Here is a 24531-nt window from a genome sequence, read left to right on the forward strand (position 1 = left end):
CTAAGAAGAGAACTATTTATATGCAGATGTCAGGACGGCAGTGGGAGTCTATCAATCTCCTCCCTCCTCTTCCTCTCCAGCTCTGCTAGGAACACCACAAAGTTCTCCTGACTTAACAGAAACCAAATCTTCCAGCCCATTTTTATTTACGCAACGCATAGCATTAGAGTGACAGGCTAAGATAAGATCCTGAGTTTCTTATTTGGGATCTAAACACAGGAAAAGAAGCCTACTACAGGCTGCAGAAACAGAAAAACATCAGCACAGGAAGATTATTTTGAAAGACTCCGCAGTTCCTGCAGAGCAGTACTCGCAGTGCCTGGTGCATCTTCGGGATGAGCCGAACGACGTCTTGGGCGTTACTTGTAGGAACTGTGGCAGACCCCCCAGAAACAAAATAGTAGGAAAATAGTAGGAACGCTCCCTACCACCACCATGGGAGAGGAGGTGGGTACTCTGGGATTAACTCTTTGAACCAAGAGTTTGTCACACCTTCTCAGGCCAGACAGGGAAAGTTACAAAGGTTTACGTCAACGGGAATAACTCGGCAAGAACCTGCCCTCACCAAGCAGCTTTGTGAGCATCAGGAGGTTACCAACTCCTAACGTGCAGCACACAGAACAGGGTGAAAGCTGTAAATATCTGCCAAGGTCACAGCCAGGACTCAACCGTCCAGGAAAGTTCAGAGAAAAGGCAGAGAAAGCCACTCACCACCCTGCTGTCAGCCCTGAATCAGCCTGCAGCACTCTGAAGCCGCACACGTCTCCAGAACGCGACGTGAACAAACGGGCTTTGCTATTTAAAGGAAGACACCCCGAGCTCGACAGAAAACATTTTGAGAACATGCAGAGAGAAAATCCCCGACTGGAAGCAGTCTACGAAGAACCCTTCCAGGATCCCCTGCGTGAAGCAGAACAGATTTGCACTTCTTGCAGCCAAGCTGCCTCCAGGCTTCCTGGGAACGACGTCGGTCCCGCAGGCGTTTCGAGCTTTTTGATACGGAGAGCACGCCGCGAAGCTCTGCTCAGCCAGCCCCTCTTTGGGAACTCTTCCTGGACAAATACGTAAGGAACAGTGCCTACCTCCTCCTGGTTCAGATGAGAAATGAAGCAAGGAAAACAGATAAGCACTTATGTGTGATGCTGTGAGATCATGCACTGTCAAGGACTGAGTCACTCAGGAGTTGGACCCAACCATCCCCATGGGCCCTTTCCAGCTCAGGATATTCCATGACTGATTTCATCTTCACAGCATCTCCTGACAGACCTGTTGCCCCGATTTTACAAGGCAGAAGGGAAGTCATTCAAAAACAGGGCAGCAGAAACATTGCCTTCAGCAAAACCAGACAAGACAGAACAAAACGCAGGAAATCCTAACGCCGAGCCAGTGCGCGGACGACGACTCCGAAAGCCGCAAGGGTTTTATTCCCTGCTGCGTCACGGAGCCTTGGGAAAAGGTCTCCCTCCAGATCCCAGCGTTCTCATCTGTAAAATGGAAACGCAGCGTGGGGAGAAGCAGAGCACAAAGCCAAGTCCTATCGACGTACAGTGCGATTCGGGGCTGTTTCTAATTAAACACAAAACCAGATCCCTGGACGGGAAGGAGAACGCTGTAAATACCAGGTCCCAATAAAGTTCAGAGAAGGTCTGGAGCCAATCCGACTACCACTGGTGTTTGCTTTCTTTTCTCCCCCAGTCCTCAAAAAGCCCTTCACATCAAAGGGGGGTTGCTTTTATATTTGCTGCATCTGTTATGAAAGCAAACCTCTCCGAACATCACCTAGATTTCACCTCCCTGTTGCATGCTACGCTGGTGCAGCAATGTTCCTGATCTGCTTAAGGAAGGATACAAGAGCAGCTCTGAAAATCTGCAAAATCTGTTCTGTTTGAACTAATTCCTGCACTCAGTTTTTCTTGCTCCGTGACTCAGCAAGCGCTGTAGCCTCTTAAATAAAGCTTCCTGTTTGTTAAAAAAAAAAATGCTGAATAAAGCACATTGCTTTAGGTCACGATCAAACCCGAGTTCCTTTAAACAGGAGGATATTTGTCCTCTTGCTTTTCCATTTCTTTCTTCCTGACCGTAGTAACTTTACTCACCAAATTGTCTGGGGGCAACGGGCTACAGCAAAGGCCAACTGCCCTGAAGAACTATCCAATTTTTTCAAGTCAAATGAGTTTTCAGAGCTGGTTTGTAGTCTCAGCTGGGTTACAGAAGCACCCAAAGACTTCAGGACCTGTGTGTGTGCAGGCAGCTGAAGGCCATCGCCACCCTGGTGTATTTACACGCTCGGTGGTGAAGACATGACGCACAATACAATACCGGCACTGTCGCTGCTTTGGGTCCAGCACACACAAGCGCCTCGGCTCAAGGTCACAAAGGAAGTTTAAAGCAGCTGAGAACCGATCCCAGATGTTTGGAGTCCAAGTTCAATGCCTTAGAGACAGCTTGCCCCAAGGGCAGTTAGGGCTGGAGGCCGATGAACTCCCGGTGCATTGCCCGGAGGACGAGGCGAGCCGGCCCATACACACGGCCCCGTTATTAATATCCACACAACTCCCAGATTCTTGCCACGCTAACACAATCCTCTTTTGGTATTTCCTGCTCGCAGACCGATAACACAAACAACTCAAATGCTTCGTGCGAGAATTTAAGGTTAGAAAGGACTTGAGTTTTGCTGGAGAGAAGCAGCGCTGTGCCCATTTCACAGACAGGAACAGGCACGGCACAGCAGGGCTCGGACAGAGCTGCGACCCCTTCCTCGCGTGCCTCCCCCACTAGAGAACACCACAGCTTTCCCAAAAATAAACTGCTGATGCAGGCTGGAGAAGATTAAAGCAGAATATTCCTGGGACAGGGGGGAACGTGGCTAAATCCCAAGCAATACTTTCTCAGCCCCTCTTGGCAGGCTCCAGGAAGGACCTCCGCGAGCAACCCGCTCAGATTCCAGCTATCGGAGAGGCCGCAAAGGAAGCCAAAGCAGTGATCTCTGCCTTATAGAGGTCATTAAACTTCCTCGTCCAGATTTTTCTTTGCTGTAAGGAGTTGGGATGATTGCTTCCACCCAACGCTCCTTGGCTGCTCTCTTATCTTCTTGCCTGCACTGCCACCATCTCGTGCCTTTCACGGCCCCCGTTTTCTTTCTGTTCTGCTGACTCTTCCCAAACTCGAGTCTCCCGACCCAGCGAGCCGAGGAACTCAGTCTACCCGTCTGCCTCAGCTCTTCTGCTCGGGCCAGCATCGAGCACCCAGATCAAGGGGAGCTTAATTTCGCCTGCTCCTTCTGGCTCATCAAAAATCGTGCTTTTTGCAGCAGTTAGCACTACAAGCGCAATACTGAAGAGCCTGGCATCGCCATTTTACAGCTGTGTTGTCTTATCAATTACATAAAGAAATTCAGACCTGCTATAGAAAATGTGGGTGGCCATGCAATGCAGAGGATAATTGCACGATGCCTTACAGAGAATCCCAACGCTGTAAATGCGCACAGAAGTCCTGCTTTGCATTCCAGTCCTGCCCAGGAAGCATTTGCTATACATAAAAATTCTCCCACCGACATCACTGCCTCCATTTTCCTATCAGAAAAAAAAACCAACATGCGGTAATTCACATTTATCACTTCAAACATGATGACGTTGCCAAGCATTTCACAACCAAGTGCAGTAATTACCTTCTACACAATGCAGAAGAGCTCTGTTACGGGCCAAGGGATCCGAAGGGAAGAGATAAGGGTTGTTTCATTTTGTGGGGTTTTGTTGTGGGTTTTTTGTTAGTTTTTCTGCAATAATTCAGAACAAAATTTTCCTTTTCACAGAAGACAAGGCTAAAAACGCAACTTCATGTACATGAATGACAGGGAAGAAGCTGAGTGATCTGGGCCAGTGCCACACACGCTTCTCGAGTGCCTCTGGACTTGGGGAAACCGCAGGCAAGAACTGTCAGCAAGGACATGCTGCAGAGCTCGGTCTGCAAGACCTCAACGAGAGCTGAAGGCCACCAGCTTTTCCCACTGGAAAACACAGGGAAGTCAGAACAGAGAATATTCCCAAAGCTGCCGGGAAAACCACAGAGAAACCCCCCCACTGCAAGCAGTAAGTTATTCCGAAAAACTCTCGATGGTGAAATGAATCACAACAGGATTACAGAGCTCAAATGATCATGGGTAAAGAGCAGGTCTGGATCTACGGCGCTGCCAGCCCTCAGAGCAGTGAGGCTGTGTACAGGCAGCTCAAAAGGTGCAATTCTCAGCACGCTTTCTTAAAATGCCCACGAGGTTATCTGCCACGCTTCCTGCCTGCTGGAAGTCACCGAGTCCTTGCTCTTGGGCCTAAAAATCTCAGATTAGAGGAAGCAGATCACCGACCCGATCATGAGAATTAACACGCTGGAGAGTACAGGACTGTTCGGCTGCTACAGTGTCAGCACCTGCGTACCCGCTGCTTTTAATCCTTCTCCCTTCCAGAAAGCACTTATGATATGTGAAAATCACCACCGAAACGCAGTTAGTTCTGGGCTGCAAAGCAGAAATTTACTCTGCAATTAATGCACAGGAGCGGGAGAGCAACACCTATAAGGAAAGAACATTGGGATCATAAACATCTGCGCAAAGCAGCTGGTTTTCAAACGTGAAAAGAACAAAAGCACCAGAGCAGACAAATTGATCCTGCCGGGATTTGCACACACCATTCCAGGAAATCTGGATCCTCGAGACACGGTGCAGAGGTTAAAGCCACAGTCCAGAGGCGCATGCATTAAATGTGCAGCCACTTAGAGACTGCTGAGCTACACGCCGAAGACTGCTAAGCATCATTCCTAAACCCACAAAGCATGCTAACTCCGGGCTCCTTCCAAGACGGGGAAAACGACGCCAACTTCTCCGCAGAAAAGATGCTGTTAACGTGGGGATGACTCAGTTCTGGCGGTCAGCACAAGTCTCAGTCTTGCAGCTCTGGGACTAACGGTGCGCCAGCCCCAATCTTGCAGCTAGGGGATTAATGGCGTGCCAGCCCATGCAAAGCATGACGAAACAGCAGAGGTAACACCACCATTTCGGCAGTTCACGCAGCAGCAATGCGCATCTCTCTGTCTCCATCTCCCACGCTGCCAGCACATACCTTCTTTCCTTACAGAAACGTGGGCTTGCAGCAGCCAGAGCCGAGTCAGGCAGCCGATCTATCGAGGAAGGACAATTGTGTGCGCAATTAGAGCCAACGGGCGAGGACGACACACAGTACGCTTCGCGCAGAAGGATTCAGCGCCTGCCGGAGGTGCTTTTCCCTCCGCTCCAATTTGCAGGCAGCTATTTCCAGAAAACTCCTTGCAAGTGCACGAAAAGGAACACAGCTCCCCAGCGCACGCATTTCCTTGCGCAAACACCTAACAAATCGCCAAACCTGAACGCGGTGGAAGCCCGTTGAAAGCTTTACCTTGCAGCATGAACGGGTCTCCCTGAACAGGGAGTGTCCCCACCGAACAGCAGCTTCCTGACTTACAGACACATTTACGGGGAGAATTTATTTATTTTGCAGCTGCATTTGTGTATCGAGCAAGCTTTCTGGAAGCCACCAAGTGCTTTCACCAGCTGCATTCACAAAGCTCCTTTTCACTCACAGATGGCTCTGTTGGACACCATGAGCCGCTCTCCTTGGCGGAGAACACCTTCATCAGGGGATGTTGTTTCCACAGAAGAGGTGCTCGAAAACATCAGCAAATCTTAACTAATGATCTGCAACTTCTAATGGAAATAACCACCCACACTTGGCCTAGCACCCAAGAGGGGCAGTTGAGTGAAAGTATGAAACTAAAAGTGTCCTGCATCACATCAACCACGAAAACTCATGGATATTTTAAAAAACAAGAGCGGGAAAGTAAGTCTCTCATCTCAGCTACTTCTCAGGTAGGAAAGAGTGGTTAAAGGGAGAAACCAGAGCCCTGTAATGTTGTGACAAAGAAAAACTGGGGGGCAGTTCTTGTGAGAGTAACTTTTCAATCTCCTACATGCATCTGGATTTCTTTCCTTTCAACGTTTTGGCCAAAAGTAGGTTTGGCACGTGAGAAAAATATAAATTCCTTTACAGCGAAGTTGTCAGGCCGCCCAGTTTCCAACAGCGGGATGTAAAGCTGACGTCTCCCAAGAGAAGGATCCGTGCCTTCAGCCGGGGCGATGGTGGGAACGTGCCTTCGACGGACAAAGCAGAGGAAGCAAACCAGCTCCACGTGTGTGCACTGGGAATGGCACGGCTTCGGGTGACCGCTGACAAAGTCCTCAAGGAGGCAGCGCCCAAAGGCGCCCAGCAGCACCCATCTGCACCAAGGCCGTTACAGGATTCTGCCACCTTCCCACTGGGTTCCGCTCCCCTTGCTCTCCAGAGACTGCTTCCATCGTAGCACAAGGCAAAAAATGGTTCTGCTGCTCTTTAATTGGTATCTGCACCTCCCCTAAAGCTCCGCACCCCCCTACACTTCAGCTCCCTACTAAACTCAAGAACGTGGATGACAGGCTGAACAGCATTCATCCCTCTGATTCTCCTTCGGGGCCATTTTGGCACAAAGTCAGCAAACCCACAACTCCTCCATGCCCGCCTTCACACTGAAATGCTGCGTACTTCCAGCCCGGGGACACGTCCAGCCCAGTGCAAAGAACTCCATCCACAGAGACTCCTTTCAGTGCCCCAGGAGGAAGGCACACGCTTCCGCCCGTGGGGATTCCAGGACTTCCAGGACACCTTCTGTCATGTTCAAGAAACAGACACGGAGATAACACACGGAATCAACTGCATGGTGGAAGACCAGCGCACAGTCACAGCTACCAGCTCATTTAAGGCTCCCGTTTACCTCCACCCTTCTCTCCAGTACAGTACTTGGCACGTTACTACAAGTGCTAAACTGTGATATGGAATATACGGGACAAAAAGATTGAGACAATTAATCCCATCACGCTAAATGTAACACGCATGGAAGGGATGCACACCTGCAAGGCAGCTGGAGGGAAGCACACCTGGAAAAGCAGCGACTGCAGGACACTGATGCCACCACGCACAGTCCGAGCCCCAGGACAGGTCTGCACCTCCCCGTACACCTTCCCTGTCCTCTCAGCATCAGGACTGCAACAAGAAGACCGAAGCCGGTCTGTCTTGAAAGCTTCAGGGCTTACTCTTTAGCACTTGCCAATTATTTGGCAATATCAACTCTGCATGCATGCAGTAGAAGAATTAAAATACTAAACTTTAAGGCAACAAACCCAGATCCTTCCCTACAACCCACCAGACGCATTGGAGCCCATAAAGGTTAAAAAGGTGAATTTTCCTCCAAGTCAATCAATCCCAAACTCGACTACGTGATGACAGCTTGGGCAGGGAACAGCAGGACCTTCACACGACAGAAGGGCCGGGCACATGCAGGAGACCCAGCGGACAAAGCCGCGCACACCACCACAGCCCAGCCCCGGAGCTGCTGGAGCTCCAGGCTCCAAAAGCAGACGCTTGCTCCCACCATACCCAGCAGAGAAGGCAGAGCTGCTGGCAAGGGAACCAGGGGCAAACGCTGCGATTCAGTCCATCTTGCTGGCTGACACATGGCAGCGGCCAGAAATGTGCCTGGCCCCCTGCGGAGGCACAGGGCGAGACCCCCAGCTGCCACCCCTCGCGTGCGTTCATTTTGCCAGCTCATTTTCAGCGTGAAGCAATAGCTACACAACAGATTGCCAGCAGGTCCAGCCTGCACTGCCCAACCCCAGACAGCCCTGAGAGCATGAGGTACAAAAAAAAAAGCCAGCATTTCCACCAGGGCAGCCACACCACGCAGCAACGGAGCCTCCAACAGCCAGGCTGCTCCTTTGCTTTCCAAACGCAGAACCCCTCGCTGCTGAGATGTGGAGACGGGCTGAGCAGACACCAGGAGATCTGTGCAAGTTCTCAAAGTGACAGCATCCCCACAAAGGATCGGTCCAGGAGCTGTAAGAGGCAAGCTCAGTGGGAGGAGGTCATCCCAGGCTGCAAAACCCAGCCCGATGGCACGAGAACCGCAGCCACCACCTTGAACCTCTGGGACCCCAGGCTCCTGCTGTAAGGACACAGAATAAGGTTGGCTTCACTAATAGAAAAACATCCACCCGAGCTGAAATCCCCTGCTAGGAAGAGAGCGGCCCCTACCCTTACAGATGGCTCCTGGCAGTGCAAATGCATTTCTTTAAGCTTAATGTATGGTGGGGGGTGAGGCGGGCTGTCACCTCCCGCATTATGCAGCGGCAGACGGGCAGGATGGGTCACTTGTGCACGTTCCCTACATCAAAGGGCCCCTCGGAGCAGGAGGCGAAACAAATAGCTGCAGGGGAAGAAGAGCCAGCTCTGGTTTGAGTGCAAACGCTGCCCTTTATTCTTAAAACCATTACAGGCACTCGCTCTGCAATCTGCTCCCATTACGGGAGCATTTCCAGCTGATTACATGCAATGGAGCAGAGCTCCTACAGCATGGGCTCTGCATGCTGGCACTGATGACAGAGGATGGAGGGCCAGATCTAAACACAGCTTTGCTGAAAAAAGTGCAAAAAAAAAAATTCAACCGTGAAAACAACGAAAGCATCTGCAGGGATGAATGGCCAGGAGCTCTGGTTTCTGATGTGTGCAGTGCGAGGGAGCATTCCCCTCTCCACACGAGGTCCAAGGGCAGCACGCTTCTAGGAAGAGACAAAGGAAAAAAGGAAGGTGATACTCAAGTGTCACCACCCACAGGCTCCCCCTGGAGCCTTCGCATTTTTGGCTCAACAACACCACTGTTCCTAAACAAGGGATCTCAGAAAAGATGAGATTTCAAAAGGAAAGAAGAGAAAACGCTCACTGGAGTCATTTTAAAGAGAGTTTTCCTCTAGTATCTAATGCACACACATGAATTTGAGATGCAGCCTCCACTACTACCTTATTAACTGTATTTCCAAATTGGAATGCCCAAATTTGTCAGGAAGCAAACCTCGACTACCCAACGCTCAGACGTAGGATTTTACCTGAAGCACTGAAGCTGAAAAAGCTGCCTAGCTCTAGGTGGACAACCTGACCTCTAAGGGACAGGGGAAGTTTGACAACAATTGCTAAAAGCTTCCAAACCTTTTAATGAGATCGATTCATTGTGAAATCGGTATTTAGCAATTCTCTTTCGCATCTGACTGGATGGGTTTTGAAAGAAAATGAACAAAAGGAAGCAAAACATCCCTGCAGGAATTCAATAAAGTGAGCAGCATTACGGAAGTCCTATTAAACAGCCCGGAGCTGACAGTATCACAGCACGGTGAACTGGAACCAGCAGCACTGCTAAGGTAAGCACTCCTCGCTCTTCATTTGAAGCTAAGCTGTACTGGTGCCGCAGTACTTACTGGAGAAGATACAACTAAAGGGAGGCAAAATGCAACTAAAAGGAGAGGTAAACAGTTAAAAAAAAAAATAAAAGCAGATGCAGGGAAAATTAGCAGGACACATGGAGCTGGTGCAGGGTCCTGCTGACCCACAGCTCCTCAGCAAGGTGCCAGGCTTCCCCTTCCCTCTACCCAGCACTTCCAGAGAGCTGGCAGCGAGCTGCCTGAGCAGCCACAATTTCCTGATCAGAAAATACCAAAGCAGCTCACGCTGCAGTGCCTAGGCTGGCTACAGCTGGCAAACTTGCACTGTGTTTCCCTCCCCCCTTTCCTTTCGTGAGAGCTCATTTACCAGGCTACAGAACCCCCAGGGACGTGACTGTCAAACAGCAGAAATAGAGCAGTGTGTCTCCAACTGTACCCGTCCATCTGCGCCGCTCCCTTTTGACAGTCAGACTCACCAAAGGTCCGAGCTTGGAGTAAAAATATTGCCGAAAGGAACTCGTGCAAAAAACACTGGCAGAGAGCTCTTCATTCCCAGCGCCTGTCGCTGCCCCACATGGGGAATTGAGGCACCGATGAAGTGTTTCGGGATGGCAGGACACATCACCCTCACTGCCTAGTCTGCAACCCATCTACATTTTTGTTGTCAGATGAAATCAACAGGATTAGATCCAAATTCCTACTTATTCCCAGCACCCACAATGATCTAACCCCATATATATCTCAGTGGGGGGTTGGGATTTCTAGCAGGAAGCCGATACTTCACCCAAACGGATGCCTCCTCCTGGTTTGCGACGCCTTAGATATGTGTTCCGTAGAGAAATTAAATACCCCTGTGTTCCCCGCCATCCTTCAGGCCCCAACAGACTCAGACCCCCCTTTGGCCTCCATGTCCCTTGTCCCTGTCACGTCACCGCCTCCTAAAACGCTGCAGGCCGGCGCCTGACCTGGAGCAGACGAGCAGCAGGCAAGCAGGCCGCGCAACGCAGAGGCAGAGAAACGGAGCGAATTACCCCTCCCTACACCAATTATAAGGCAAACGCAATTATTTTCTACCAGCAGCTATATCGAGAGTGCGCTTTCTGCCTCAGGGAGACTATAAAAATTAGGCGGGGGCCCACCCAGCGCCCCCGTTCCCTCGTGACACCGCCGAGAGCAGCGACACGAGGCCTCCGGATCCAGGCGTGCTCAGGCAGGGCGAGGGCACATGCATGGACCAGGCCCCGCACGGCGCCGATGCGAGCAGGGAGAAGTGTTGAGCTTCAGTAAAAAGCACATTATTCACTCTGTCAAAGCCTGAATGCAACGGGATGGGAGAGGAGGCCCTGGAGGAAGGGAGCATGGCAGTGGAGAAGTCAGAGGCACCGCAAAGCTCCCGCTTCAGCGTTTGGGGCCGGCTGCCCTCCGGCGTAACCCACGGCTCCCCAGCCACACCACCACCACACGGCTTCACCCACAAGGCTGGCTGTAAGCACGAGGCAAATCCCAGTGCCCCGGCCTAATCACAGGTCCCCAGAGGCTGAAGAAGACAGAGCCGAGCCAGAAAGGAACCGCCAACAACGCGGGGCACAAACAAGGCGGCTACATACCACGGTACTGACTGCAGGGTGAATTCCTTCTTGATGAGCTTTTTAATTGGATGCCCAAAAAGCAACTAACAGGGAAAGGACAGAGCAAAAGGCAGCAGTGGTAAGAAGGCAAACAGAAAAGTGACCTGTAGGGGCTTCTCGGGAATACTGAGGACACACTGGTCACAGAGCGTCGCGATAAGCTCCCGCTCCTTCTTGGCACGCATCAAGCAAACAGAGAAAGCATCAACTTAAAGACTCACAGGATGACAGTTCTTTAGGAAGCTTAAGAAATCCGGGCTGGAAGCTAAAAGGAACATCCCTTTCCTCCAGGAGCATTGGTGAAATCCGGCCTAAGACACAGGCACAGGAACGAAGGGCTGAGGTAGGAAATAGTTTCTGAACGCAGAGAGAGCTCCCGTAAGGTTGTCATTACTTGTCTACACTATCTGTAGGACAGAGAGAAGGTCAGAGTTGAAAAAAACGGGGCGTGTAAGTCAGCCAGGCAAACGAAATGTATTAAATGCCAGGGTCCTTTAGCTGCTAACAGCCTCTGGGGAGCTGCAGAAGGGCAGGCACCGCTCCTGGAGAGCTCGGGGACAGCCGTGGGCATCCCTGGCACTGCTGAACGGAGCAGGTAATGGCACGGGCAGCACAACGAACAGCTCTTCCCCACGTTTCCCTGCACACCTTAAGCTTCCAGCTCTGTTTTTATCCACCTGCCAGGCTTGATTCTGCGCACGATGACAAGCCAGCCCCACAAAGATCCATCTTCCTCACCAGGAAAACATGTTTTCTACAGAGAACATCTACAACACAAGATAACATTTCAAAATCTTGAAAATAATTCTGCCCACTTACTTGAAAGTGCACAAAGGCAGCTCTGGGCTGTTTCTTGGTTAAGTACAGCTCTCCCAGCCAGAAGCTGCTTCCAGTGGCACAGCCTCTCCCGGCCCCAGTTTTTAATGTACAGTAGGAATGTATGCGCAAGTCAGACCGCTAGATTACAAACTTATGCAGGGACAAAACTCTCCATTAACCCAACAAGTTCAGGGTCACTGCGACTTCAACCCAGCAAATAGCTGCATCTCAGCTGTAACAACTCATACCCACACAGCCACCAGGGTGCAAAGGCATTTCAGACTGCTTCAAAAGCTTTCCCACCACTGACAGCTTCTGAGACGCAAAGCACAAACTCCTCTCCTCATGATTTTCTAACCGAGGAATTTAAAATAAAAAGCACAAAGCAAGCGTGAGAACTCTGGGTTTTTAGTTACCTCCAACTCAGATAACATCAAAAACTCAAGTCCCACAAAACAGTTAAGGTCAATGCACAAGAAAGAACACCTTACTGTATATTTACCCACATGCTATTTAATTGCAACAGTTAGCATTCATAAAGTTTACTTCGGGATTCAAATTTCTTCCATTTGCTAACCACACCTCAAGCGCTGACGTTCACCCTCTTTATCTCTGCATCTGCAAAGCCGGTTAGGGACACCGCGAACGAGCAGGCGGCAGAGCCCACGCCGCTGCTTCTGGACGTGGGAATTGAAGTCAAACAGGGACAGCTCGGGTTAGAAAAGCCCCAGCACAAGGATGAGACCACAGGCACTACAACAGTGGTAAGAACAAAGAGGGAGGCCAAGGAAAACAGCGACTTGCCTCTGTCTTCTGATTTTGAAGCTATATATAAGCTATGATTTTACAAGCTATAGCATCTTAGGGCTTCAAACACGAGGAGCAACCTCTGCCCACAGCAAACCCCTCCTGCAGAAGCCATCACCCTCTGGGAGGAGGCAGACACATGCAGAAGGGCTCCTCTGAGCCATTTCTCAGCAGCCGGTGGCGACAGAGCAACACCCGATTTGCAGGCAGGCTGCACGGCTTCCACCCAGCTCCGTGACCGAAGCCTTTCTCACCAAGCACAACCACTTCTTGCTCCCACGGGTTAACGTCAGAGACCATTTGCTGTTCTGGAGTGCAGGCTCTGCAGGAAGCCCAGAGTAAGATTTCTCACCTCTGCGACCCATTTCCAGGCTTGAGATGAAAGCAGGAGCGGGCTCCTTACCGCAGCTCCCCCACAGCCAGGCCATTGCCAGCACCGAGGCTGGATGTCGCGCTGGAAGCACGTCCCCCAGGCTGGATGATCCGAAAGGCAGCGCTCTGTTTGTTTTAACCAATTCTCCTCTTTTGAGGTCTCTATCATCAGTGAAAAGGAATGCCAAGGACACGGCCTGTTTCACTCTCCGTGAAACGATTCCTGTTGAGGCTACAGGAAATACTCCCCAACCACCAAATCCAGCACTACGTGCACGCGCCCTCCAAACTCTGTGCGTTTTCAGCTGGTTTTAACTGAATGGAGACGAGCCGTAGCAGTTCAGACACACTGCTCCGGACTCCGCCAGGCTGAAACAAAGCTTTGAGGAGTCCAATGTCACAAGAGGAACGCAAGCAGTTTTGCATTACACACAGGTAGTTACTAACAACGCTCCAAGACAACCTGAAGTCATCCTCGGGGGATCACGGGATGAAGCGAGGCCGTCTGAACACCTCCTGCAGGACAGCCAACGCTTTATCAGAACCAAGACAGAGCGCAAAGCTTTCAAGTCTCCAGAGGTCAAGTCTTTATCATTAACCTGTTCCTGCCTTCTAAAAAATTAGAAAATTGTGCTGATTTCCAAAATTAAGAGCAGTAAGGAAGACTGGGGATCAGGCTCCGTACCACTGCACGGGCAAGCTTCAAACCCTAGCAGGCACTAGCCTCCTTTAATCGGATTACATTTTAAAACCAGGCAATTTACTTCACGATGCCAAACTTGAAACGATTTCTTATAGTGCCTTAATTAGGATGAGGCAAAAGTCATCTCACCTAATTTCCAACCCACTTCAATATTAGACTTGAAAGGCCACCTATGACATTTTCAGGCTTGTTTGGCGTAAGAGTCTGAAAAACAACAGGCAATAGGATTAGATACAAATCTGATGAGATAATGTATTTACGTATTATTCATGGCACTCGCTTTTAGACAGGGCTGTGTCCTTGCATCCTTGGTACGCAGCACTACAGACACTTCCTTCTAGCTGGAAAAAGCTTGAGGTTTATTTTTAAATTTAATTTCCTTTTAAAAGAAACCATGTGTTTGAATAACAAGGGAAGAGTGCTAACGCAATCTAGGTTTACCAAACCTAAACAACACGAACTCAAGCCCTGACTTTCCTTAAGCTAAACAACCCAGACTCCCTCGGAGAGCCAGGTTAAAGCCCCGCACACGCACCCCTGCCCTAAAAGCAGCTTCGGTAATTTCCTTAGCATCCTGCTAGTTTCAGACGTACGTACTGATTTCAATCTGAAGCACTCAACAGCCACGCAAGGTGGGCTAAATCCAGCCAGGAAGGTGTGCGTACACGCGGTCTGTGCACTTGGCACCTCGGGGCTTCTCAGACGTTTTAAAAGCTCACCTTCCTGAACCACCGGGGAAAACAGCCACCCTAAGGGTGCTGTAACACACCACAGCCTGCTAAAATTCTCCGTTTAGGCAACAGTAAAGTCAAAACCAACCCGAAGACACACACAGCACAATTGAAGAACAGACTTCTAAACTCAAGCACCTGATCCAACATCCTTCGCGCTCCGCACAATTTCCTCCCAGGACAAACATCTACAGAAAGCTCTGCCCCGGCACTTGTCGCTGTGGAGCATGCAGACAAGCTCCACGCCTGGTTTGAGTTAAGGGCCGATCGAGAAAATTGAGCTCCAGAATTCAGCCAGACTTCTCAAAGGCCATCTCCCAGTGCACGCCACAGAGGGGTTCCCCGAGAGGGGCAACCTCAGACGTTGCTTGAAGAAGCCGTGGTGATTCGCACAGGCTCCCGGGGCCCCGCACACAAGAGGGGCCACGTGCACGCCCTCCAGCGCCGCTTTCTTCCCAAGCGTAGCCCGCATCTTCCTGCCCTCCCTGCCTTTAATTAAGCACCTCAGCCCTCCATCAGACTATCGAAGATCTTTCTGTTGCTGACAGCGGCGGTCCCAGGTGGACTAACATTTCAATTCCTGTTTTTCCCCTTTCTGCGGAGAGCAGCTGTATTAGCTTCTCCAGCCTGTTGCTATAGAAACGAATCAATCCTCAACAGTTTTTTTTTTTCATTTTTACCAGTTTCTGTGAAATAGGATTTCTCATTTCCAAGGCCGAGCCCTGCCCAGGAGCCAGCTCTTTGGGGCAGGCACAGCGCCACCGCCGCACCAGGCAGGGCCAAAAGCCACCACCAGACCCAAAGGCACCTCCTTCACCTCGAGAGGATGCTTCCCCTCGAACCGATCGCCACATCCAGTGTCACGGAGGTGCAGCTCTTTCTGTGGGACTGAAGAGAGCAGGCTGGAGGATGAGAGATGTGCTGGAAGGCTCCCCCGTCCCTGCTGCAGGTACCCTCTGCCGGGCTGAAGGATCCCCCAGATCGAGTCCCCACAACCGGCTGAATTCAGCTCGGTGCCAGCTTCTCACGGCGGGCCAAGGGCTGGCCTGGGAGTCGAGGCACCAGCACGTGTTACCTGCTCGTGCCGGGAGCCGTGATGGAGGAGCTCAGCCTCCAGGAGCTCGTCTCGTCCTTGTCCAAGCGCAGCTGTGAAAGGGGTTTCCCTTCTGGTGTGGGATGGGTGCAGGTGTAACCCGTATGCGTTACCTCTATTCCGCGTCCCACCTTTCTCTTCTTTCTTTTCCAGCCTGCTCGCTTTTCCGTCCGTCTGACTAAAACAATGCGCTACATTTAAAAAAAAAGGGACCGCTGGATGAGCGCCGTTTCTTGGCTCAGCTGCTCCCAATATATCAAACGCTGTTTTGTACATTCATCTTTAGAAAGTTCAGCTCTCTGCCAAGCAGCCTCAATCAGCCAGAGCAGCGCAGGACCTACGTCACAGCGTGGAGCAGCTCCGCTTCCAGAAATACAGAAATTCCCCATATTTTGGGGCAGCCCAGACGCAGACAGGGACGGCTGCATGCGGGAGAGCAGCTCTCCAAGCAGGAGGAGAGGGCAGGGGATGGCCTGCCCCTCCGCACCTGCAGCTTTCTGCCATTCCCCCCACTGGATCTGGGATCCGGGCCGTTGCACACCAAGTTTTCTGCCGGATCCGCCAGCTGGAGCGATTCACTCTGGCACGGCCCCACAAATACTCGAGTGTGTAACAGGGAACAAAAGCAGGGGAGGACAAGAGCACTGCTCTCAGCAGCTAACTGCTGGCCGAGCTCGGCTGTAGCCTTCAAATTTTCCTCCCAAGTGCCAAAACCCATTCCTTAAACATCCAGCATCCAGATAACTCTGCGTAGCTCCTGCCTTCCCAACGCCCCGTGTTCTGGACACGCTCAGACCTGCGGAGACGTTTCTCCAGTTTCAGGCTCGTGGACCAAAGGTACCTTATGGAAATGTCAGCATCTCATTGCTCGAGTATCTCGTCTTCGTTTCCTCACATAGCTGCGGGTTTGGGCCCGAAATTCCTCCACCCAGCTCGGTGGTAGGGTAACAAGGTGGGGCACCCGGCTCAAACAGCCCTCGGGGAATCGCAAGCAGCCGCTCGGTCCGCTCCAGTCTCACAAACACCCACTTCACCCAGATAACCACGGACAAATCCCTCTGCACGAACGCCCTGAACGCAGCCGCTACTTCCAGCATCAATAAAGCGAGCCCCGAAGTCCTCAAGATGCGGATTTTTCAGGCCTGCACCTGGTGTTTTAACCAAACCGTCAGCACTTGGCTCCAAGTGCTCCCGCGGGCACCCCGAGCACAAGCTGCCTTCTCAGTCCTCCGGCTCCTCACACCCCTGGAGGAGACTCCGGCCAGCCCTCCAGCCAGGCAGATCAGGGCATGAAAATAAGTAAACGCATGCCGTGGATGCATTTTGCTGTCCCTCCTGTGATGGGGCAGAGCACAAGTCACGCAAGCACTGCTGATGCTGTAATAAAGCTCCTGGGCAGGAACGTGACCAAGCGATTGGGAAAACACCCCGGGAGCCGTGCCACGTGCCTGCTCGGCTCTGCTCCTGCCCCAGCCTCTGCAGCACAAGGGGATGCTGCGACGATTTGGGTCCTGACACCCGCCAGCAGCTCTGACATCCTCAGCACAACCCGACCCGTCCGACATCCTCACACCACATCTTAGCCCCCAGCCTCTCTCTGAGCATTTGGGGTAACCCACGCGAACACGCGGGTGTTTCTGAAACCTGCTTGGTACTTCAAAACGCTCCTGCTGAGCAGCTCTCACAGCAAAGCCTAAATTAGGCCGCTGCCCCCTCATCCTCCGCCTGCAATAATCAGGCTGGTGCTTCCCCAGAGAGCAAGTCCCGGGATGCCGACGGGCTCAGCACGTGGGCAAAGAGCGAGGGGAAGCGAAGAGCCAGCAGCATTCGCCCGGCCTGGACACCCACCGACGTTACAGAGCCACCAGCAGCACGCTGACAAGTGGCAGAGCTTGGAGGCCCTGCCTGCCCCAGCAGCGGAGGCGCTTGGCTCAGAGTTCGCCGAGATCCCTGTGCCCCGTGCCACGCTCGGAGCATTTTCCTCTGGGGCTGGGGCGCTTCGATCGACGCCCACCTGCTGCTCACCCGCTCAGCTCAGCTCCTCCAGCCCTGGCGCATCTCCCTGCAGCTCCTGAAAGGCTTCTTTGCTACCCACGCCGAAGCAAACAGGGCTGCTGCCCTCTGCGTGCCTCTCCCCGGGGGCTCACACGGAAAGGGAGGCGCACACACAACGCGGTGCTCACGTGCGCTCCGGCCTGGGTGCGACGTAAAAGCCGAGCCTTCCCCTACAAAGGGAAACCCGCAGCATGAGCAGCTTCGTCGAGCAAAGCAGGGCGCTGTTGGCGTGACCCGTCCGAGGTCAGGCAGCCAGCTCCCGGCAAGGAAACCCAGCCCTCCCCAGACACAAGGCTAATCGCAGAATCGCGCCGACCGAAGCGGCCAAGAAGATGTTCCGAAGCTGAATTAGAAGATCACACAGAACCAGAACGCTGAGGAGTCACCGCCAGTAATTGCAGCCTTCCTGAGTTAGTTAGAAAGTGCTCAGGGAAGGATGCACAAGAAAGCAGCGGCACACGCCTAACGCCCCTGGTGCTCATACTCGTAGCAGTACCAGCGCTCACGTACCTAATTACAGATCTGCCCTGCCTCAATGCTCGCAAGCCAGGGTGCAAAACAGAAGGCAGTTTAGAACTGGGTGAGATGCTGTTACTCACCGCCCCGAGAAAAGTGAAAGACCCGGCTGTGGTTTCTGCATTGCCCTGCTTTAAAGGAACGCACCAGGAGCGACTTCCTTTTTCTGGGGGAAGATAAGGAAGTATTTTATTTTGTGCGCACCTTCGCACAGCCCTGGGAGCCTGGACCTTGGAGCCGAGCTGCTGCCCCCGCCACCACCTCAGCCGAACGCCGCAGGACTCGCCTCTTAGCCGCGAGCCCCGGCCACACGTGGTGTGATAACAACACGTCCACGAACACACAACCCAACAGCCTCAGCCCGACCTCCCGCACGGCCGTTCCTCTCTTCCCAAGCTTCTCACCTCATTTCCCCTCACTCGAGGAGGTCGCCGCCGCCACCAGCCCCGCAGGGACAGAGCCGCAGCCCCGGCAGCTCCTCGCTGAGCAGCGCCCCGCTGCACCGCGGCGTGGGTGGAAGCGCAGAAGGCAGAGACGCTGCAGCCAGGTTTGGGACCCCCGGGAGAAGCTGCAGCACTAACGAGCACGTCTTCAAGGCATCCAGCTGCTCAAGGACAAATGTGAAACCCCAAATACGAAGCCCTGATTTTTAGTTTTCTTTTCCGCCAAGCTACAGCCCCATCCTTCCCCACACCAGATGGGCACAAAAAGTCCTAATTCACAGCCCAAGTTTCTCCTCGACACGCTTACAGAAGGCTACGTACGCAATCTGTGGCTCAACAGCAGCCTCGGTTTCCCCTCCCATCAACGAAGGTCCACTCTTTTGACATCAATAGAGGAAAATAATCAGCTTTTTCTGCGGGGTTTGGCCGTAACACAATTCATCGCTCACTGCTACTGGCGAAACCTCCCGAATGCAGCCTGAGCTTCCAGCCGCAGATGGTTTCCTTGCTTCCTGCCTCTAACATCCCAAAGGAACGGCCAAGAAAACAAAATCAAACTTGTGCAGCCTTGAGGCTCAAGCGCCCCCTAAGACCCGAGGCATGTTCCAGGCGGAGTGAATCCCCCGTGCACGCTGCCGGACCCACTCCGTAGCAGACGCCCAGGATCCCGACGGTTGTGCCACGCCGGCGGACCCAGAGGCTGCTTGCGGGGCTTGCTCCGAGCCGCCACTTCTTTGCCAGCCCCACCAGCTGCCAAGGCAAAAGCCAGAACCCCACCTCCTTCCCCTCTCCTGCCTCTCCTCCTCCCCACCACCTGCCTCTCCTGTTCGCACCGGCTTTCCGCCGGGGTTTATTTCCCTGCCTAATATTTTTAGCATTACATCGTGGTGCATCAGCCCCCTGGGGAGAGACTTTATCTTTAATTCTACCTCTGCGCTCCCTCCTCACTTGACTTATCATGGTCTATCACGTCCTGCTTCCTGCTTACCTGCAGAAATCCCTGATTTCCTTAGGAGTTGGTGCACGTCTCGCGGCCGGAGGGCTCAGCTCGGTGATCTAAGCGGGAAGCACGCAAGCCTCAGACCCTGATACAGCTCACGTTTAAATCCTAATCAACACGGCGGGCAGCTGAGCTTTGCGATGAAGAACACTTTTCACAGGATTTACTGCTGGGGGCATCTTCCGCGGCTTGTGGACCAGCAGAGAAATGGCACAGGATCATTTATTTGTCCCAGGCCAGGCCGGTTCCCCAGCTCAACACATCTCTGGCCACGCGCGACAGCGGGAACCATCCTGCACCGGGCCTACGAGCAGGCATTTCCTAACCCAAAACCGTGATTTCCTAACCCAAGACTGTGCTTTGGGGACACCTGAAATGCTGTAGGACTGCAGAGGAAAACCAGGGCTCAGCGCCTCGGCAACCAAGATGGAATTTCGAGAGCAGGTTGTCCCTGCTACAGAACGGGAACCGAAACACACGCCGACATCAGAGACCCGAAATCAGCCGGGGAAGGAAGAAGGGAGCTGCCAGCCCAGCCCAGCCTTCGCTGCCCCGTGCCTGGAACGAGCTCCGAGGGGCAGAGGACAGCTCCCAGCTCCTTATCGGGGGGATTTTTGTCGTTATTTAAGCACACCATCCCGATCATTAAAGCCGGCTCCAGAAGCGCCAGCCATCAAAATGACCGCACAAAAAGAGGAAGGCTGCCAAAAGCCGCTGGAGGAAGGGAAAACACAAAACAGAAGCGACCCAGGGCAGGTCTCTCCACCCCAAGGGAGGCGCAGGAAAGCCTTCGCTTCCCTCGCCCTGCACATCCCCAACAGGGAGCACCCTCACCGTCCTTTACAGACCCTCCTCCAGCCCCGCAGGCTGACGGCAGCTTTGAGGAGCGGCCGAGCGCGTGCCACGCAGCAGCTTTTTGCAGGTGCCCGACCACGCAGCGCTGTTTGGCTTGGCCGAGGCAGCTCGAGGCCGTTTTGCCAGAGGCTTGCGGCAGGACCCGCGTCTCCGCAGGGCTGCGGCAGCCCCACCGCTTCTAAACGCTTCCACGTTGCACCCTAAATTCTCTTAGATACAGAAAGAGTTCCCGCCCTGGATAGCTGGTTTGCCATTTCTTCACCCGCCTGCACTGCCAGCACCTCCTGTAAGCAGCTTTCCTGCTCCGCAGTCTCCTAAGGAGTCAAGCACCAAGCGAAGCGCCTTAGCCTTCTCCACCAATTTACATCTTCCATTAATCCTTCCACTTAATTAGCGCTGCAACTTTCTCTGGGCACACGTCCAGTCCATATTTATTGTTTTTAATTTCGAAAATGCACCTAATCACCACCAGGAAAAAAATAATCAAGGTACGGGAGTAAGACTTGAGAGCGAACCTTTCAGCCTCAAAGTTCCTCCGAGGCCCTTCCCGACCCGCTGCGCGTCGGTGCCGCACGGAGCGACGGCAGGGGCAGGAGGGCTGGCAGCACGCGGGCTGTTTTCTGCCGCCTCCCTCCCCGCCACCAGCCCCCTGTAATTCCCCGACCTCTGTCTCTGCATCGGGCGGCAGGCAGACGAAATTTCACGTTCCCTCTTCCCAAGCCCTTGAAGTCGTTCTGGAAGGAGCGCGGAAAGGCAGGGTTAGCGCTAATTAAACCCCGCGCCTGCTGCGCGGGACTCGTTGCAGCACCCTCCCTGCCCCTGGGAAGCAGGGCAAGGTGGCAGGGTGCTCCGGGGGAGCGAGGACGGCAGCGCCGGGCTCAGCACCGGGGCAGGAGCCGATCCCGCCCTGCGCAGGAAGGCAGGCCACGGCAGAGACGGGTGACGCGCGCGGACGACTGCGCGCATTTCTTCCCCGACACCGAAAGCTGCTTTGAAACTCGAGTCTGGCTTTTTTCTCCTCTTTTTTTTTTTTTTTTTGGAAACTCGATCCCCGACGGAATCAGCAACACGCCATCTGTTGCTGCCGTGCCGAGGAGGCACCGAGGAGCGCGGCTGCTAACACGAGTTGTGCAGGCAGAGCTCGCACGTCCCGGAGCCATCTCCTTGTCGCACCAGCACGCTCAGCAGTTTATTACCACCGCACGAGCCGTGCAGACTGAGGCAGCGCCACGGAAACACGGGTTGTGAGCTGCGCCCAGCCTGTCCCAGACAAGTGCCAGGCTTCTCGCCGCGGGTCGATTCCGCGGCTGCTTCTCCGAAAACCTTGTCGCTGTAAAACAAGCTCGCGTCTCCTCGCGCGGAGTCATCCAACCCTAAGGGAACGCACAACAAGCTGGAACAACAACCAGAAAGCCTCCCAATTGCCCAAAGCCCCTTTTCCACGTCTAACGCGCATCGTGAGCCCCGCCACCCCAGCCCTCAGAGGGGCCCTGGGTGCCGCCGCCACCACCCCAACTCTCTCCCTGCAGCGAGCGAGCGCGGGCTGCCCTCGCCGCCACTCCCCGGGGTTTGTAACCGCCGGGCAGCCGGCTGCTGCGTGTGCAAACGTGGTGCAAAGGTCGGGATCCACACGGGCACAGCAACCCTCGTAAGCCAAGGGCTGCTGCTGCTGCAGACGCTGCACGGCAAGTCGGCGTGCGCGCGCTGCCACTGCCCCCAGCACCACGAAAATCCCCGTCGCGACCACGCGACGCAGCAGCGGGGAGAAAAAGGACCTGCCACGAGAAGTCAGGGGGAGAAGTGACGTCGCAGTGCCAACCGGGAGGCGTTTCGGGCAGCCGAGTTAACGAACGCAACAGCTCCAAGTGACAGCTGTGGCACTCGCCGCCCTTCAGACGCGCGCCTACGCGGGACGCCGCATCTCCACGTGGAAAGCCGCTCGGCCTCGAGCAGCCTGCCCGCTCCGCAGATCAGCTGGTGGCACGAGCAGTCGTCTTACCAGAGGGAAAAAAGGTCACCGCCATCACCACACATCGTCCGGGAGCGCGGCGGAGCTGTTAGAACAAGAGGTTGATAACACTCGTGGTGTGTATTTAACTCAGCTGACCCTCTCCACTTTATCTAAACAGCCTGCGAGTACATCCATCTTCTGGCGCAGACAAGCCTGGAGCGTTTGGAGCAATTTCCCACTCCAAACGAGGGCTCGGAGCGTTCAATATATTAAAAAAGACTGCGTTTTGACCCAAGAGCACATCTGCATTTCGGAGAAGCAAACGAAGGCACCAGGAAAGCGCGAGCTACCCGTGTCGGCGCGTCTCAGCCATCCGGCTCGGCGTGCAGGAGCAGATTTCTGATACGGGTGCGTGAAAGGAAAAGCAAATTTGGCTACAAATGGGCGAGGGGCACGCTCCCAGACAGCGGGGCCACCCGGCAACGGTGTCGCTCAGAAACGGGCTGACATCTCCTCCCTCCGCCCCGCTGTAAACAAGTCGCTCGGGGAACAGGACCAGCCGCATTGCCAGCCGAAACGCGCCAGCGAGTGGTTTCCTTGGGAGATGCCGAAAAAAAGGGGTGGGGAAAGCGCTAACAACGGTGTAAGGGCTTCAAAAGGGAGCCAAGGACACGGCACGGCACTTCCAACGCTCCAGCAAAGGGCCGTGCCCCCACCTGCTGGCTCAGCACCCAGCACGGGTGCCCCCCGAGCAGCTGCCGGCAGCTGGGGAGCCGCGGCAGGGCAGCGGCAGGGCAGCGTCACCGCAAGCGATGGAAGTGGTTCAAAAAGGGCGAGCGTGCCCCAAAAGGTCGCCTTGCTGGGCTCCCAGCTGCACGTCTGCCCCCAGAAATTCACCCAGCGGCTCTCCCGGCCGCGGGAAGCCACGCGCAGGGACAGCAGCCCCTGCCGGCACCCTAACCCCGAGGTCGGGACCCCAACACGCCGCGCTGTCCCAGTTACACCGGTCCGCAGCCACCGGCAGCGCCCAGCTGAGCCCCAGGGATGCCGGCACCGAGCCCCGGCCGCCCGCTGGAGGCAGCCTCACCTCCCACCCGCGGCCGCTCCTCATCTCGGGGCGAGCAGACCCCAGGGGCTCCGCTCCCAGCCCCTCCGGCGCCTCCTCCTCATGCCCTCGGCCCCACAGGCAGCACCGTCCCCTATTCCCATCCCCTTCGCCCCTTCCCCTCACCCCCAACCCCGGCCCAGACCCCCGGGGGCAGCAGCCCTCAGCCCCCCCGGCACTCGCAGCCCAGATCTGCGTCCCACGGGGCTCCAGCCCACGCTGCTCGGACGTCCCCTATCCCACAGCCTCCCACCCACACACCCCATCCCATGAGCGCGTCCCAAACCCACAGCCCCTACAGCTCCTCCCTGTCCCACAACCCCTGCCTCGAGTCCCCAGCAGCCCATTACCCTCTGCCCCAGTCCCACATCCCCAGCCCCGGGTCCTACAATCCCCCAAAGCCCAGCTGATGCCTTCCAGCCCCACACCTCCTGCCCCAGGGTGTTGACAACCCTGCCCCAAGGGTACTTCACGGCCCCACAACACCCTAAAACCCACATTTCTTACCTCCCTCCCCATAAGTCTCCCCCTGCACAGCCCTCCGGGTCTCCCGGCCCCATAAACACTGCCTGCGCCGTGCCCCTAAAGCTGTCCCCAGGCTGCACACCCCCGTTCCTTCTCCATGACCCTACAGCAGCCCCGTAACTCTAAGCCCCCACAGCCCTCAATACCTTGCTCCCAGACCTGGAGCCCCCCAACCCCCTTCTCCCCACCTCTCTCCCCTCCCACCCCACAGCCCCTCTCGTACCCTCTCACCCTTCACCCACAGCCCCCTACAACCCCTCCACCCCCCGGCCCTACAAACGCTTCCCTTCCACCCTAAACCCACTGCCCCTTACCCGGGGCCCCCTCCCCATTCCCCCACTCCCAAGCCCAACGCCCCCAAACCCTCCCCAAGATCTCAACGATCCCACGCTGACCCCAGAGCCCCCCACGACCCCTTAAGGCCCCTTATAGCAGGCCACAGCCCCCCCCAGAGCCCCCCACTACACCCTAGGGTCCCCTATAGCCGACCACGGACCCCAGAACCCCCTAGAGCCGACCACCGACCCCTAGAGCCCCCACAGCCCCCCAGAGCCCCCCACACGGACCCCACAGCCCCCTATGTCCGACCACAGCCCCCTAAAG

General features: G+C 54.5%; 1 protein-coding gene and 1 long non-coding RNA gene across 18 annotated transcripts in view; both read right to left on the reverse strand.

Annotated features, from left to right (window-relative positions):
- Window positions 1–24531, reverse strand: part of ANKS1A (ankyrin repeat and sterile alpha motif domain containing 1A) — a 107018-nt gene that overhangs the window by 82094 nt on the left and 393 nt on the right. The window lies entirely within an intron of this gene.
- Window positions 8347–12093, reverse strand: LOC121059240. 2 transcript variants are annotated; one of them, XR_005814468.1, is made up of 2 exons: window positions 10400–12093; window positions 8347–8671 (listed from the first exon to the last, which is right to left on the reverse strand). It is a non-coding gene; the product is annotated as an uncharacterized LOC121059240 (long non-coding RNA). The 2 variants fall into 2 exon arrangements; XR_005814467.1 differs by lacking the exon at window positions 10400–12093 and adding an exon at window positions 9802–10383.

This window comes from Cygnus olor, chromosome 24, assembly GCF_009769625.2.
Source record: "Cygnus olor isolate bCygOlo1 chromosome 24, bCygOlo1.pri.v2, whole genome shotgun sequence".
Lineage (NCBI taxonomy): Eukaryota > Metazoa > Chordata > Aves > Anseriformes > Anatidae > Cygnus > Cygnus olor.